Genomic DNA, 18,688 nt, shown 5'->3' with positions numbered 1-18,688 from the left:
CACTTGTTTGCTTGATCACTATAGTGAGTTGCTTCAACGTTGCAAACACGCTATCAAACGCTTGGTCATCGTCATTTGCCACCATTTGTTGTAAATTTTGCCGTTCGCGTCTTTCCCGTGCGTCTCACCGACTTCTGTGCATAGTGCTCACGCACTTACACACATTCTTTCCGTAGGAAACTGTCTGGTCTGATTCAGAATTACAACATAATGTTCAACGTACTGAAGTTGCACGTCCTCTGATTCTGCTTCTGGACCACTAGATCAGTCATCTGTTCGATTTTGCGCACTTTCAACCTGAGATTCCAATCGCAAAACAACCACCGTTCCCTCTGCATTGTCACTTCGTTCGGATTCGTGACTTGCCTTCGATACATTTTGTTGTACGTCATTTTCTATCCTATCAATATCTTCAGTTGGCCCTATATGCGATTATCTACGTCGTTCCGCCATCTCAGACAGTCTAACTGACCTCTGTCTTTCACGATTTGCGCGGGACTGAGCTTTAGTTAACAAGAAGTTATGTGATATGACACGTCTCCAAAATACCATACAAAGTCTCTTACACCATTAACACGTCATTAGCAACAACGTCCACAGTTTTTGGGTACTCAAACCAACTTTACAACGCCGTGAATAACTTCGTGAGTGCCAGAAAGGTCATGCACAAACTACTTTTACTGAAAAATCGTTATTACAACCTTTTCTATCCTGTGGATCACATATTTACAGTAATCTGGTCACTATGCAGACACATACATGAGTAACTTTGTCACTTTCTTTTTTTCAAAAAGAAAAAAACTCTTAATACCACATTTTAATTAGTCTTTCTAATTTGACTAATAGCCATCCTGGCAGACCAATTGCCATCCTGCCAGGGTCGCCCTTATCTGACACTCCACAACTTTTCACGCTTGTCGGACATCAGCAAAAACTCCCTGTGAGTGCGTTAGCATCAATAGAATCAGTGACTGGGGTTACGAGTGGACCCTTATTCTAGGAGAGAGCACATTGGTGTTTAGCTGTAAAATTGGTTTATTCATTTTCTATTGTTAAAGAAGCGAAAAGTTTACGTAGATTATGACATGACAATTTCAAGACATTTGTCAAGATAACGTGTTACGTCCTGTTTAGCAGAAATACCACTGAAAACAACAATACGAAATTTAAATAGAAGGTTCTCTACAAGATTTTTCCTACATCTAGAAAGTGAAGTTGGCCAATATTACGACAAATCATCCGATTACTGTTCTAAGTTCAGTATTATATGGAATGACTATCAAGTCTACGGAGGATGGTTAGTTTTTGTGACAAGATGAGCAAAAGATTACTCAAGATTGCTCGAGTTCACAGCGCACACAAGCTGTTGAACCAACAAGTTTATGCCTCTGCCAGCGGCTTTTTCCTTTAGCTGCGATGTGCAGTCGGCTGCATGGCTGCTCTCGCCCTCTGAAAATCCTATAAAAAGCTAATTAAAATCTTTACTGATTTTATCAGCTGAAACTGTCCTATGTTTCTTGTTAGGCGAGAAAACATGCACTCATCCCCAGTGTGGAAAATGTGGCGGTATACACGCGCATAAACAGTACAGCATGTTTACTTCAATGCCCTCTCCGTTCTTGCAAGAGCAATTAACTACGTGGCTCTTTCGTTTCTCCACTATCAGAGCTCAACGACTCTTCACCTAATTTCTAGCTGAATGTCAGCCAAAGTGAATGCAATATTCACACAAAATTCCTCTTTTGGAGTCGTACAAAGCTTGATGCACCCTATTCTACACTTGACGCTGGTTCACAGGACAGTTCCCAAAGATTTCCGTCTTGTGTCTTTCGTAGCAAACTGTCCCCCACCTGTGTTCTTCCGTGCTTCACGCCATGGCCTTGTCAGACCAATGGGAGCATTCCTTTCATCTTGTGAAAACTACTTCTGGCAATCGGAAAGGATCTACCTTTAACCTGCATCAAAATATCGCCCCTTTTTACTCCTTCCGATTTTATTTTAGCAAATCAGTCATTTTGTTCCCGCTCCTCATGCCTAGAAGTTACAAATGTACATCATGAGCGTACCACAGGCATTTCACGTGATCAAATGCGTCGCTGGTCTGTTTGTATCCATCTGGAAATTCCCCAATGCAGTTTTACTAAAGAATTTCTCCGTCGCAAGCAGCACAGCGTCTCTACCTGCTCCCCTCAACGCATCGCCTGGTGAATTCATTGTCCCTCTCGCCGCGGGTCAGTAACCCCTTTTAGAAGCGTTCCGTTGTACTCATTTCTTCCAGCAGCTTTTTTCACCTGTTGCTTATTGACAAGCAGGATTTGGGTTCAGTTTGTTAACACAGTCGAATCGAGTGTCATCCCTTTGCATTACGCACTGTTCATTTTGATAGGCAAATCTGTTCATTATCACTGAAGAATGTCAGGTGACATATCCTATTTATTATGCCATATAAAATCTCATGTAAGGTGCGAAATTGACATTCATTCAAGCTGCCACCTTACAAAGTGTTTGATTACCAACAGTACAGCCTGTAATTAGCCCCCACTGATTTTCGTTTCTGCTCACATTAATCGTTGGCTATGGAGACAGTAGATCTAGCTAATTGTTTGAAACAAAACATTTTTGAACTTCGCAGTGGTTTCCGTTTCACGACCAATTTGACCTTACTTTCCAAATGGCGCTCATATGTTCACCCTATTTATCGTGCATCCGCCTCCATAGCTCATTGTACAAGTGTCTGGCTGCTATGCAGAAAACCCAAGTTTGGCGCCGGTCCCATGACCCACCATACTGCATCCAAATAACACTGATTGCTGAGGATGAGACAGCAGTTAGTTGTTTACAGCTGGAACGTGTGGTCAAGAAAGTGGAGTTATACTCCAGCTCAACTGCAATCTCACCTAGACTACACATAGAAGCCATTGATTCCATGGTAGCAGGTGGTCTATCAATGTGTATAAACTACCCCAGCAGGAAATTTACCTGTAAAACTGCATTACACTCTGGGAATGTCGGATTTGTCCTCCTGCAGTAATATGTTACATCAGCTGATAATGTCAGCAGCAGCCGGCCGAGACACAAGCAGCAACAGGGATGTAACCGATTTTGTGACGTTTGAATTCCTAACCAGGAGAGAATTATAAGGTTTCATCTGTGTGCTTTAGTAGTTTAGTTTCTCGAATTTCTGCATGTTAATTTAACACTTAATAGACACAGTTCTCTTGTTTTCGGAAAGTAAACCGATTTTATGTCATATTTCAAGTCCCTAATGAGGAGCTTGTCTTGAAAGGAGGATATAAGGTGAACATCAACAAAAGCAAAACGAGGATAATGGAATGTAGTCAAATTAAATCGGGTGATGCTGAGGGGATTAGATTAGGAAATGAGACACTTAAAGTAGTAAAGGAGTTTTGCTATTTAGGGAGTAAAATAACTGATGATGGTCGAAGTAGAGAGGATATAAAATGTAGACTGGCAATGGAAAGGAAATCGTTTCTGAAGAAGAGAAATTTGTTAACATCGAGTATAGATTTAAGTGTCAGGAATGCGTTTCTGAAAGTATTTGTATGGAGTGTAGCCATGTATGGAAGTGAAACATGGACGATAACCAGTTTGGACAAGAAGAGAATAGAATCTTTAGAAATGTGGTGCTACAGAAGAATGCTGAAGATAAGGTGGGAAGATCACGTAACTAATGAGAAGGTATTGAATAGGATTGGGGAGAAGAGAAGTTTGTGGCACAACTTGACTAGAAGAAGGGATCGGTTGGTAGTACATGTTTTGAGGCAACAAGGGATCACAAATTTAGCATTGGAGGGCAGCGTGGAAAGGTAAAAATCATAGAGGGAGACCAAGAGATCAATACACTAAGCAGATTCAGAGCGAAGAGCACGCAACACGCGCCTGTGCCAGGTCGCGCGGCGCTGTGTTTGTGGCACAGTTTCTCCTGCTGCGCCCCACGCAAGTACTGCTGCAGCGGCTGGGGGGGGGGGGGGGGGGGGGAGGCGGGAAGGCAGTCTAGCCAGATGCTCACTTCGGCACAGCGCATACGGCCAGTGGAAGTATTTCCCATCCGCAAAATACAGCCTTCCAGTATACTGAATTTTATTGCCACTGAATAGTACTTCGTTTTTCGCCATTTAAGTGCTTCATCTCTTTCAGTCGGTGCATGTGTGTTGATTATTGTGTAGGATTTGTTGGCTGATTTCACTGTGATGGTGCTGATTCTTTCGTTTGGTAACGAAAAGTCGATTATGCTGTCCGTGATGGACCTGTGTACTGCAAATCCTGTGCCAAAAAGCCGTAGGTTTTTCAGTTGTCTCGATGATTTTCCTTTGTATATTCTAAAGTTATGCGTGTTGAAATGGTCTTCGTCTGTGAATTGTGTTTCTTGCAGTGCACATATTTTGATTTCAAATTTTTCGAGAGCGCCTGTGAGTTGTTTCATCTTTCCTGTCTCCATCTGTGTATTCACGTTGAGTGTGCCGATGTAGTGTTTGCGTTTGGTTTTGAGGGAGTTTGAGAAGATCCGATTCTTCTCATGATGTCCTTGAGCCCCCGGAATCCGATGCTCACGGCGATCCCAGTCTATTGACTGGGGCCTGGGGTAATGAGATTTTTCTCGTTCTCCCATCATGATGTTTAGTAGTTGGATATATGGCATGCTGCCGAGTACAACCTGACTTTCCAGATCAGGAGATCGATTGAGGCCGCCACTGACATGTGGAGCAGATGTCTTTTGTAGCCGCCCACTGTGGGAACAGACGCTACTAGTAGTTTTGGTCCGCCCCGAGTATTTCATTCCCTCGGTACCACCTATATCTAGGAGGCATTCCCCTATCCGTCACCTGGGGAGGCGCTCGGTTGCAGGTCTACTAACTTCCCCGAGCACTTGTTACATATTTATATTAACCAACTCTCTATTTTAATATGGCATAATCATGCAGTTGATCTTTCAGTCCCTTTTTTGTTAGTTTTCCACCGCAATTGATTTACTACATACTACTGATTTGAGGACTAAAGTAATGTTTTTCCAAAATTTTACATGATTTTCCTAGTTTTCTGATTTAATGCAATTATATAAATAATATGAAGCCTTTTCTTTCTTTTCTATGGTTGTCTACATTTTAATTTTAAATTTAAACAAATTTGAGATTCTCTATACATTTGTACCACTGATAAACTTTCTAATTTGGGGCTGATTTTTTTTTTTTGACATCAAGGGTTGGGTTAAATGATGATGGATATGTACTGAAATTGAGGAAACCTTCACTTAAAATTAGCCTCCCAGTTTTCAATACTTATGTTTTATTCTCAACCTTAATTTCTATGTTTGATAGTAGCTTATATGGCAATTGTAATTCAAGAAAGTTTCATCTCTTACGACAATTTCTTAATTTATCTTATACTTAACAGCACCCTTCTCATAACTTTACAAGCACAATCCTAATCACAAACATATTTATATCCCCCCAAAATCTTAAACTTATGCATTATAACTTTACAGAAGAATTAAACTATTAATTGACTTTTACAAAAATATTGAAGTCCTTATCCTACTAATTACCTCGTAAATATTAAATTAACATCATGAAATTTCAAAACCCTTTTTCTACGTAACCTATATTTTAACAAACACATTGCACACTAGAATCCTAGCCTTCAAAGAAAATATCGACATTTGGTTTTCTTAACTTAGATGTGTTGCAAAAAGTATGAAATATAAGAAAATATTATTGATCTGTCAAGATTAAAACTCAAAAGTATTGTTAACAAAAATATTTTTCTTGCACAAAACTCTTCAAATTTTAAATATTTTTTAACAATAACAAACTCTGAGTGTTTGTATTTTTTTTTCAGTTTAATCTGATACTAGTCTATCACAGACAATCTTTTTATATACATCTTCAATGTGGTTCAGTAAAGTCATCATTCTCATCTATATGCGCCTCAACGTGTCTCCTCTGAGCATGGAATGGCGGTCGGCAGAGGGAATGATCTGAGTTTATTGTGAATGCTTGGATTCCTTTGTTGTATTCTGCGTGTACCCATGGCGAACTTATGTTAGAGATCTATTATTAGCAGCAAAAAATCTTATGTTCTTCGTCAATCCTCGAATCCTTATGCCACTCCATCATTGGTTCATCTGCCTCCTGTTTTCTATACGTATAGTCAACTCCCATCTTTCAGTGTGACATTTGAAGCTGTTGCAATTTGCCATAAGGAATATCGGACATTTGTATTGCTGGAACAGTTAAAACTGGATTCTTTGTTGGTCGGTAGATACAATCACGGTCTTGTATGGGTAGGGATTTAGAAAGGTTTCTTAATTTCTTCTTGTCAGGGCTCTTCTTTCTTCGTAATCTTCTGCATTGAATCTCCTTTTCTTTTTGCATCTTGCTGTCTTCTTACTTGTGCTTTCATTCTTCTCTGAACTGGGAATTGGGATTTAACCTGCTTAACCTTGTTATTGTATAATCCGTTCATATGGTATTTTCTTTCAAATCGTTGTGTATTCTTTACTGTATCAGGTTGTTCAACAGGATAGGTTGGATAACCTTCCATCGCTCTCTTGCTTACTCCAATGACTTTTCAGGGAATGTTTCGCAGTCAATAGGTTCCGTATGGTGTGACGATAGTTTCAGCCATTCTGTATCTTGGGCTACACAAGTGCGCCTCTTCTTCTTCTTCCAGTGAATTCAAACATTCGTTCGCTCTTTATGTAACATGTTTGCCTCCATTCCAGTTTGTTTCACATCCATTATATCTCCTTATGCTGCTCTAACAGTTTGCGACAGAAGTGCTAAGAATGTAGCACTTTAGGAAAACTGTTGTTCTGAAGATCGCATGTGACTTTCACATGAATAAAGATCGCATGCATCATGGTACATGTTGACCGTATCCAGGATTCGTCGTAGATCCCCATACTTTTCCCCAGAGGTATTATCCTCTTGGACTGTTGCTCCCACCAAGGCATTTCCTTTTGCAATCCCGAAAGCTGACGTACCAGGCACCCACACCCAGTGTTCCTCCCTTTCATGCCTAACCGCTGTACTCAGCTCTGCTGTCGATCTGATCACGATGATGACGCTTTGTTGCTGATGATGTCACACATAATACAACATTGTGTACACTTTTGTACATCCTACATCCCCAAATTTCTCTAATATAGGCATTACTGTGTATCTTATCACAACCCTTTCTCCCTTAAGCTACGTTAGTAGCTTTACAAACACTAAACTACTTAGAGACTTTACAAACATTCCATATTTAAATTATACCTAAGATTCTCCTTATTACACTCTTCATAACTTGACATCTTTTATCCCCATTCTATATGTACATTTTCTTTTCCCCTTTCTTTCAATTGGCATAAAGGTTATGGTTTCCCAATCTTCATCACGATGAATAGCAAGAGCAATATTGATGGTGATGAAGGTTAGTGTGTTAAAAAGTGTCCATTTTCTTTTGTTCCAACTACAGGTACACCATATTATCATAAAAACTTTGCACCTAGACTCCGACTCCAGCGTCTTTTTCTCTGCAATCTCTTATATTCGTCATAAGCTGTGACCGAACTTCAGAATACAATTTATCTTTATTTCTTGTTTCCTGTACCATTTCTTCTCGCGTGTGTTGTCCTGCTGAAGTCTGATTCCCCAAACCTTTCTGCGTTCTAGGTCTTCTAGTTCCACCTGAATAATTTGGATTTTGTGGTGTAAATCCCCTAAGCTTTCCTGCTTCGTTCGCATGGTGATTATATCGCGAATTATAGCTACCACCATAATTTCTGCAACCAAAGCCTTTATTGAAATTCCGCGGCTCATCAAAACCCTGATTATTGATTGACCTCTGTGAGTGGCCAAAATCATCGCTATTATTATCCCATGGGCGATTACTATTCTTCCCAAAACTATTACCTTTCAAAACATTACTATTGCCGTTATAAGAATTATTAAAGCCCAATCGGTTGCTATTATTCCCCCTACTATTTGTTTCTCTCACTGCACGTTGTTTCTTCGCGTCATCTCCACTTAAGATGAATTCAAGTTCTCTTAACACCCCTTTAAATGCCGTTATATTGTTTCCAGCTCTGCCAACCAACAACTGCTGATAATGCAAGGGTAACTTCATTGGGCACATACGTATCAGCTCCCCACCACCGTACGGACTGTCTGAACACTGATTCTTTTTCGTCATTTCTTAAAAAATCTAATTGCCTTTTTTTCTCCCGAATTTTCAAATGACGCCTTCTGTAACAATTCATATTTTATCCTGTTTTGGGTTTCCGCTCACCAGTATCGCTCCAAGAATGCAGACTTAAAATGTTCATGAGACTGACAGTTTGTAGAGACTCTTTGCATCGTTTCCGCTATTGCGCCTTCCATATGACCACAAATGAAATCAAGTTTATAGCTAAGTGGCCAATGTTCTAGTAAACCAGTCTGGAATTCATGTTTAAACGTGTGGGGGTGTAAACCATTCCCATTTTCTTTTTAATGTCAGAATTTCATGACTGTCAAAAAATGATCGTTGTCAAATTGTTCTATTGCACCAATGGTCTTTGTGTTTTAGCAACGCCGACCGGTGTGCCGAGCGGTTCTAGGCGCTTCAGTCTGGAACCGCGTGACCGCTACGTCGCAGGTTCGAATCCTGCCTCGGGCATGGATGTGTGTGATGTTCTTAGGTTAGTTAGGTTTAAGTAGTTCTAAGTTCAAGGGGACTGATGACCTGAGCTATTAAGTCCCATAGTGCTCAGAGACATTTGAACCATTTCTTTGTTTTCGCAACGGTGTCCGCTCCCTTCAATCGCGTCATGTTTTCCTTTATTCGTACTATCACATTTGAATCCTGAGACGACATATTTGAGTGCCATCTAGCATCTCATCTACGCAGTGTTGTGCAATTATCTAAATTATACCGTTCCTCATGTATTGGACTGTAAGATACGTTTAAATTTCCCGTTACTGTAACAGTGTTTTGTCTTCGCACTTGCTTCATATTAACCTGAAGTATATGGCCTGTTGTACTGTAACTCGTAAATTGAGAGTCTGGTACGTGTGGCGCAGTAAACTGCTGTGTTATTGCGTCATTCGCGTACGCTCCGAGGGTTGGCTGCCGCTCTATTGGTAATGTGCGCAATTACCGCTTCTCGCACAATTGTCTGCTGTGAACGCACGTTATCTGCTTCGCTCACCTATCTCAACTGTACTTCTACCATTTGCTTCCGTTTCGGATCGGAAAATACTGACGCAACGTCTTGTGGACATACAAGAGGAATCGCATGACTTTTTTGTGTTTCCGCAACTGACACGGAAGATTGCATAACGGACTTGATTACCTCTGGACTTTTCTCCACCACTATGTCAGATGATACTACCGATTCCGTCGCCTCACAACTGCTTTCTGTAGGTTATCAATACACCGCTTCAGTTCTGTATGACACTGTTCATACTGCTGCTTATTTTTCGAGACGATGTTTACAATGCGCCTATCGAACCTTTTTAACGCGCTCACGTGACACGTTTTCTGACATTGAGTTCTTCCACGATTTGCTGCGCCTTACGTGCTAAATTATCAACTCTTCGGTTGATATTAGACACTGCATCCTGCACTTGGTCAATGTCAGTACGCGTCTTTTTCTGATCGGCCACAAGAGATTCAATTAGTTCACGTTAGTCTCTCGCCTCTTTCCGGGTCTCAATGAACTGTTCATTAACTTCCGTTAGCATCTTTTGCTGATCTTTGCGGACTTTTTCGGACCGAGCGTTAGTCTCAAGTTTGAGATCATTTAAAGCAGCATTTGTGGCCGCTAACGCTGCATTTGTTTCTGTTTTTAAATTCGCCGTTTCAGTTTTTAAAGCCACCAACCCTGCACTTGTTTCTGTTTTTAGGTCTGCTAACCCCGATCTCATAGTTTCACTTGTTTGCTTGACCACTATAGTGAGTTGCTTCAACGTTGCAAACACGCTATCAAACGCTTGGTCATCGTCATTTGCCACCATTTGTTGTAAATTTTGCCGTTCGCGTCTTTCCCGTGCGTCTCACCGACTTCTGTGCATAGTGCTCACGCACTTACACACATTCTTTCCGTAGGAAACTGTCTGGTCTGATTCAGAATTACAACATAATGTTCAACGTACTGAAGTTGCACGTCCTCTGATTCTGCTTCTGGACCACTAGATCAGTCATCTGTTCGATTTTGCGCACTTTCAACCTGAGATTCCAATCGCAAAACAACCACCGTTCCCTCTGCATTGTCACTTCGTTCGGATTCGTGACTTGCCTTCGATACATTTTGTTGTACGTCATTTTCTATCCTATCAATATCTTCAGTTGGCCCTATATGCGATTATCTACGTCGTTCCGCCATCTCAGACAGTCTAACTGACCTATGTCTTTCACGATTTGCGCGGGACTGAGCTTTAGCTAACAAGAAGTTATGTGATATGACACGTCTCCAAAATACCATACAAAGTCTCTTACACCATTAACACGTCATTAGCAACAACGTCCACAGTTTTTGGGTACTCAAACCAACTTTACAACGCCGTGAATAACTTCGTGAGTGCCAGAAAGGTCATGCACAAACTACTTTTACTGAAAAATCGTTATTACAACCTTTTCTATCCTGTGGATCACATATTTACAGTAATCTGGCCACTATGCAGACACATACATGAGTAACTTTGTCACTTTCTTTTTTTCAAAAAGAAAAAAACTCTTAATACCACATTTTAATTAGTCTTTCTAATTTGACTAATAGCCATCCTGGCAGACCAATTGCCATCCTGCCAGGGTCGCCCTTATCTGACACTCCACAACTTTTCACGCTTGTCGGACATCAGCAAAAACTCCCTGTGAGTGCGTTAGCATCAATAGAATCAGTGACTGGGGTTACGAGTGGACCCTTATTCTAGGAGAGAGCACATTGGTGTTTAGCTGTAAAATTGGTTTATTCCTTTTCTATTGTTAAAGAAGCGAAAAGTTTACGTAGATTATGACATGACAATTTCAAGACATTTGTCAAGATAACGTGTTACGTCCTGTTTAGCAGAAATACCACTGAAAACAACAATACGAAATTTAAATAGAAGGTTCTCTACAAGATTTTTCCTACATCTAGAAAGTGAAGTTGGCCAATATTACGACAAATCATCCGATTGCTGTTCTAAGTTCAGTATTATATGGAATGACTATCAAGTCTACGGAGGATGGTTAGTTTTTGTGACAAGATGAGCAAAAGATTACTCAAGATTGCTCGAGTTCACAGCGCACACAAGCTGTTGAACCAACAAGTTTATGCCTCTGCCAGCGGCTTTTTCCTTTAGCTGCGATGTGCAGTCGGCTGCATGGCTGCTCTCGCCCTCTGAAAATCCTATAAAAAGCTAATTAAAATCTTTACTGATTTTATCAGCTGAAACTGTCCTATGTTTCTTGTTAGGCGAGAAAACATGCACTCATCCCTAGTGTGGAAAATGTGGCGGTATACACGCGCATAAACAGTACAGCAAGTTTACTTCAATGCCCTCTCCGTTCTTGCAAGAGCAATTAACTACGTGGCTCTTTCGTTTCTCCACTATCAGAGCTCAACGACTCTTCACCTAATTTCTAGCTGAATGTCAGCCAAAGTGAATGCAATATTCACACAAAATTCCTCTTTTGGAGTCGTACAAAGCTTGATGCACCCTATTCTACACTTGACGCTGGTTCACAGGACAGTTCCCAAAGATTTCCGTCTTGTGTCTTTCGTAGCAAACTGTCCCCCACCTGTGTTCTTCCGTGCTTCACGCCATGGCCTTGTCAGACCAATGGGAGCATTCCTTTCATCTTGTGAAAACTACTTCTGGCAATCGGAAAGGATCTACCTTTAACCTGCATCAAAATATCGCCCCTTTTTACTCCTTCCGATTTTATTTTAGCAAATCAGTCATTTTGTTCCCGCTCCTCATGCCTAGAAGTTACAAATGTACATCATGAGCGTACCACAGGCATTTCACGTGATCAAATGCGTCGCTGGTCTGTTTGTATCCATCTGGAAATTCCCCAATGCAGTTTTACTAAAGAATTTCTCCGTCGCAAGCAGCACAGCGTCTCTACCTGCTCCCCTCAACGCATCGCCTGGTGAATTCATTGTCCCTCTCGCCGCGGGTCAGTAACCCCTTTTAGAAGCGTTCCGTTGTACTCATTTCTTCCAGCAGCTTTTTTCACCTGTTGCTTATTGACAAGCAGGATTTGGGTTCAGTTTGTTAACACAGTCGAATCGAGTGTCATCCCTTTGCATTACGCACTGTTCATTTTGATAGGCAAATCTGTTCATTATCACTGAAGAATGTCAGGTGACATATCCTATTTATTATGCCATATAAAATCTCATGTAAGGTGCGAAATTGACATTCATTCAAGCTGCCACCTTACAAAGTGTTTGATTACCAACAGTACAGCCTGTAATTAGCCCCCACTGATTTTCGTTTCTGCTCACATTAATCGTTGGCTATGGAGACAGTAGATCTAGCTAATTGTTTGAAACAAAACATTTTTGAACTTCGCAGTGGTTTCCGTTTCACGACCAATTTGACCTTACTTTCCAAATGGCGCTCATATGTTCACCCTATTTATCGTGCATCCGCCTCCATAGCTCATTGTACAAGTGTCTGGCTGCTATGCAGAAAACCCAAGTTTGGCGCCGGTCCCATGACCCACCATACTGCATCCAAATAACACTGATTGCTGAGGATGAGACAGCAGTTAGTTGTTTACAGCTGGAACGTGTGGTCAAGAAAGTGGAGTTATACTCCAGCTCAACTGCAATCTCACCTAGACTACACATAGAAGCCATTGATTCCATGGTAGCAGGTGGTCTATCAATGTGTATAAACTACCCCAGCAGGAAATTTACCTGTAAAACTGCATTACACTCTGGGAATGTCGGATTTGTCCTCCTGCAGTAATATGTTACATCAGCTGATAATGTCAGCAGCAGCCGGCCGAGACACAAGCAGCAACAGGGATGTAACCGATTTTGTGACGTTTGAATTCCTAACCAGGAGAGAATTATAAGGTTTCATCTGTGTGCTTTAGTAGTTTAGTTTCTCGAATTTCTGCATGTTAATTTAACACTTAATAGACACAGTTCTCTTGTTTTCGGAAAGTAAACCGATTTTATGTCATATTTCAAGTCCCTAATGAGGAGCTTGTCTTGAAAGGAGGATATAAGGTGAACATCAACAAAAGCAAAACGAGGATAATGGAATGTAGTCAAATTAAATCGGGTGATGCTGAGGGGATTAGATTAGGAAATGAGACACTTAAAGTAGTAAAGGAGTTTTGCTATTTAGGGAGTAAAATAACTGATGATGGTCGAAGTAGAGAGGATATAAAATGTAGACTGGCAATGGCAAGGAAATCGTTTCTGAAGAAGAGAAATTTGTTAACATCGAGTATAGATTTAAGTGTCAGGAATGCGTTTCTGAAAGTATTTGTATGGAGTGTAGCCATGTATGGAAGTGAAACATGGACGATAACCAGTTTGGACAAGAAGAGAATAGAATCTTTCGAAATGTGGTGCTACAGAAGAATGCTGAAGATAAGGTGGGTAGATCACGTAACTAATGAGAAGGTATTGAATATGATTGGGGAGAAGAGAAGTTTGTGGCACAACTTGACTAGAAGAAGGGATCGGTTGGTAGTACATGTTTTGAGGCATCAAGGGATCACAAATTTAGCATTGGAGGGCAGCGTGGAGGGTAAAAATCATAGAGGGAGACCAAGAGATCAATACACTAAGCAGATTCAGAAGGATGTAGGTTGCAGTAGATACTGGGAGATGAAGAAGCTTGCACAGGATAGAGTAGCATGGAGAGCTGCATCAAACCAGTCTCAGGACTGAAGACCACAACAACAACAACAATGAGGAGCAAATTATTTAATCTCACCTGAGTGTTTTGATAGTTTAGTTTTTTAATCTCTGCGTGTTGATCTAATTTATTAGACGCAGCTTCTGCCTTTTCGTCAGTATCTACAGTAGAGTTAGGTAGCGCGTGTCGATAGTCCTTTGTCTGTGTAGTGTAGTCTTCCACTGTCTTTAGTGTGGATAGGGACTGTAACTGCTGTGTGCAGATGTGATTCGAGCTGGTGAAACTTCGCTCTCAGCTCCAGGATGTGACGGCTTCGGTTACACAGCCTGAGGTTACAGTGGACGGGCATCATTGTTGTGGGCCGGTTGTGGTGATCCAACGGACGTCCAGCACGGCAGTGGCGATCCAACAGACGTTCAGCACAACTCACAAGTCCCCCGGTGGGTCCGTACCGATGACCAGTCGTGTTACTGTTCGCGCTGAGGTTGTGGAAGGCCGCCTCAGGGCATGGCAGACAGCAAGAGACTTCCCAGGTGATCGAACATAAGGCCCCCGCGGTTAGTCTGACAAAGAGGTTTCAGATGCTGTCTGTGGCTGAGACTGTCCCTCAGCCAGTTGCAGTCGTTTGCCTATTTCAGAGGAAACCTCTCAGCCTGCAAGATCTGGGCAGTCACTGAGGGTGAGATTATTGGTAGTGGGGAAACTCCAGTGTTAAGTGCGTCATGGGGTTCCTTATGGACATGGTTGCCAAGGAGCGGAAGAAAACCAGTGTGAACTCTGTGTGCATAACGAGTGGAGTCATTCTAGACGTGTAACAGGTCCTTCCAGATGCCATGAGGAGCACAGGGTATAGCCACCTGCATGTGGTGGCTCACGTCAGTACCAATGATGTGTGTCGCTTGGATCATAAGAGATTCTCTCTGGATTCGAGCGGCTATCAGAAGTGGTAAAGGCTATCAATCTTGCTGACGACATAAAAGCAGAGCTCACCATTGACAGCATAGTCGACAGGATCGACTGCGGACCTCTCGTACAGAGCCGAGTAGAGGGTCCGAATTAGAGACTCACACAGTTCTGCGACGGTGCAGCCTGGAGATTCGTCGACTTGCGTAATTGGGTAGCGGGGTTCCGGATTCCGCTAAATGGATCAGGAGTCCATTACACGCAGGAGGCGGCTACAAGAGTAGCAGAGGATGTGTGCTTGAACTAGGCGGCTTTTTAGGTCAGAGGGTCTCGGGGAAGCGAAAAAGGGCTTCAGATTCAAAGAGTGTACTTCGAGCACGGAGAAACGTAGATCTAGGACCATCGGTATAACGGTTATAAATTGTAGTAGCCGTGTTGCTGAAGTACCAGAGCTCCAATCACTCATAGAAAACACTGATGCTCAAATCGTTATAGGTACCGAAAGTTGATTAAAGCAGGAGTTAAGTTCAGCTGAAATTTTTGCGAAGGATCTAACGGTGTTCACAAACAATAGGCTAAATACAGTTGGCGATGGCGTTTTTGTTGCTGTTAGAAGTAGTTTATCTTGTAGCGGTTTGAAGAAGATAGTTCTTGTCAGTTAGTATGTACAGAGGTCATTCTTGGCAACCGGAATAAAATAATAATTCGATCATTTTACGGACCTCGCAACTTAAATGATACAATTGCTGAAAGGTTAAAATAAAACTTGAGTCTAATTTTAAACACGTACACGACTGAGAGAATTATAGTTGGTGGTGTCTTCAACTTACCCTCGATATCTTGGCGAAAATTCGTGTTTAAATCCCGAGGTATGCATAAAAGATCATCCGAAATCGTGCTAAACGCATTCTCTGAAAATTATTTCGAGCAGTTAGTTAATGAGCCCACTCAAATAGTAAACGGTTGTGGAAGCACACGTGACCTCATAGCAACAAACAATTCTGAGCTAATAACGAACACGAGAGCGGATACAGGGATTAGCGAACACAGTATTGTAGAGGGAATGAATACCGTAACAACCAAATACTCCAAAAACAAACGAAAAATATACATATTGAAGATAAAAGTTCACTTGACGTCTTCCTAAGAGACAATCTCCACTCCTTCCAAATTAACAACCTAAGTGTAAATTAGATGTGGCTTGAATTCGAAGAAAGAGTATCGACAACAATTGAGAGATTTATACGAAATAAATTACAAACGACGTAGCTGATCCTGCTTGGTACACAAAACAGGTCAGAATACTGATGCAGAAACAACGAAAAAAGCGTGCAAATTTAAATTGAGCCAAAATCCCCAAGGTTAGCTATCTCTTTAAAAAGCACGAAATTTAGAGTGGACTTTAATGCGAGATGTATACAATAGTTTCCACAGCGAAATTTTGTCTAGATATGTGGCAGAAAATCCAAAGAGATTCTGGTCGCATGTGAACTAGCGGCAGGACACAATCAATGCCTTCTCTGGGAGATAGTAATGGAAATACTATCGATCACAGTGCTGCTAACGCAGAGTAACTAAACACAGTGTTTCTAAATTCCTTCACCAAAGAAGACGAAATAAATGTTCCAGAATTCGAATCAAGAACTGCTGCCAGTGTGAGTAACTTAGAAGTAGATATCCGCGGAGTACTGAAGCAACTTATACTACTTAATAAAAGCAAGTCTTCTGGTCCAGACTGTATACCAATTAGGTTCCTTTCAGAATTTGCCGATGCAATGGCCACATACATAACAATTATATACAACCGCTCCGGCCGGCCGAAGTGGCCGTGCGGTTAAAGGCGCTGCAGTCTGGAACCGCAAGACGGCTACGGTCGCAGGTTCGAATCCTGCCTCGGGCATGGATGTTTGTGATGTCCTTAGGTTAGTTCTGTTTAACTAGTTCTAGGTTCTAGGGGACTAATGACCTCAGCAGTTGAGTCCCATAGTGCTCAGAGCCATTTGAACCATTTGAACAACCGCTCGCTCGACAAAAGATCCATACCCAAAGACTGGAAAGTTGCTCAGGTCACACTAATAGTCAAGAAAGGCAATAGGAGTAACCCACTAAATTACAGGCCCATGTCATTAACGTCTACAGGCAGAAAGATTTTGAAACATATACTGAGTTCAAACATTATGAATTACCTCGAAGAGAGCGGTCTATTGACACACAGTCAACACGGATTTAGAAAACGTCGGTCATATGGAACACAACTAGCTCTTTAGTCACACGAGAAGTTGAAAGCTATTAACAAGGGATTCCAAATTGATTCCGTATTTCTAGATTTCCAAAAGGCTTTTGACGCTCTACCTCACAAGCGGCTTGTAATCAAATTGCGTGCTTGTAGAATATCGTCTGAGTTCCGCGACTGGATTCGTGATGCCCTGTCACAATTCGTCGTAATTGACCGAAAGTAATAGAGCAAAACAAATGTGATTTCTGGCGTTCCCGCGGGAATCGTAACAGACTCTCCGTTGTACTTTAGCTATATAAGCGATTTAGGAGAGAATCTGAGCAGCCAGTTAGGTTGTTTGCAGATGATGCTGTCGTTTATCGCCTAGTAAAATCATCAGAATATCAAAACAAATTGCAATACGATTTAGATAAGCTATCTGTATAGGGCGAAAATTGGCAACTAACCCTAAATAATGAAAAGTGTGATGTCATCCACAGGAGTGCTAAAAGAAACCCGTTTGACTTCGGTTACACGATAAATCAGTCAAATCTAAAGGCCATAAATTCAACAAAATATCTAGGAATAACAGTAACGAGCAATTTAAATAGGAAAGAACACACAGCAAATGTTGTGGGAAGGCGAACGAAAGACTGCGATTTATTGACAAAACACTTAGAAGATGCTACAGATCTACTGAAGAGACTGCCTACACTACGCTTGTCCGTCCTCAACACGGAGTGCTGCGGCACAGTATGGGATTCTTACGAGGTAGGAGGACCGGAGTACATGGAAAAAGTTTAAAGACTAGCAGCACACTTCGTGTTATCGGGAAACGGGGAGATAGTGTAACGGACATGATGCAGGGTTTGTGGTGGGGATCATTAAAACACAGGTGTTTCTCGTTTAGGTGGGACCTTCTCACTAAATTTCAATCACAAACTTTTCATCCAAATGTGAAAATTTTTGTTGACGCCGAACTACATAGGCAGAAACTATCATCAAATAAAATAAGGGAAGTCAGAGCTCTCGCGGAAAGATATTGGCATTTGTTTCTTCCGCGCGCTGTTCGTGAGTGGAATTGTGGTGTCCTACCCACTCGTGGCTTAGAGGGTGCCTAAAGCACGCTGCTTACTCGGATACCTAAAGAACAGTTCAAGTTAATCACATTAATGGTTTTTATTACAATGACGTAGATTGACAATACCTAACTTTGGGTCTCAAGCAAATGGAGACATGCAGATAATCAGTGTCCTTCGCTATATACAACGTCCATGCAAATAATTCACCCAAGGTCATACGGGTCACAAGTAACAGCTCTCCTAGTACCTCTCTTCTACTGCGTGGTTTCTAGTCCGGGTCTTGTAGTGCTGGTATGCTAGTGCGTGTCTTCTACTGTCAGGCCGAGGCTGGTAGGAATGGCGCTTATATTCTCTTCAGCTAGAGGCCGTTCTTGTCGTGGTGCGTTCCTAGTCAGCGTACTATTGGCTGACGTCGTCTCGCAGTTTTCTCTGCCCTTGCGTTCTTCACCTTCGTGCCGGCGCTTGTCGCTACGGCGGAACAGTAATAATACAGAATTATTGTGAAAGTGGTTCGATGAACCCTCTGCAGGCACTTAGGTATGATTTTCAGAGTATCCTTGTAGATGTAGCTCTAGATGCAGTCACGAGCCAATATCAAGAATGGGAACGCCATTGTCAATGCTGAGCAAGCTTTA

This window comes from Schistocerca piceifrons, chromosome X (genome assembly GCF_021461385.2).
Source record: "Schistocerca piceifrons isolate TAMUIC-IGC-003096 chromosome X, iqSchPice1.1, whole genome shotgun sequence".
In the NCBI taxonomy this organism is placed as follows: Eukaryota; Metazoa; Arthropoda; class Insecta; order Orthoptera; family Acrididae; genus Schistocerca; species Schistocerca piceifrons.
This window is presented reverse-complemented; position numbering follows the sequence as displayed.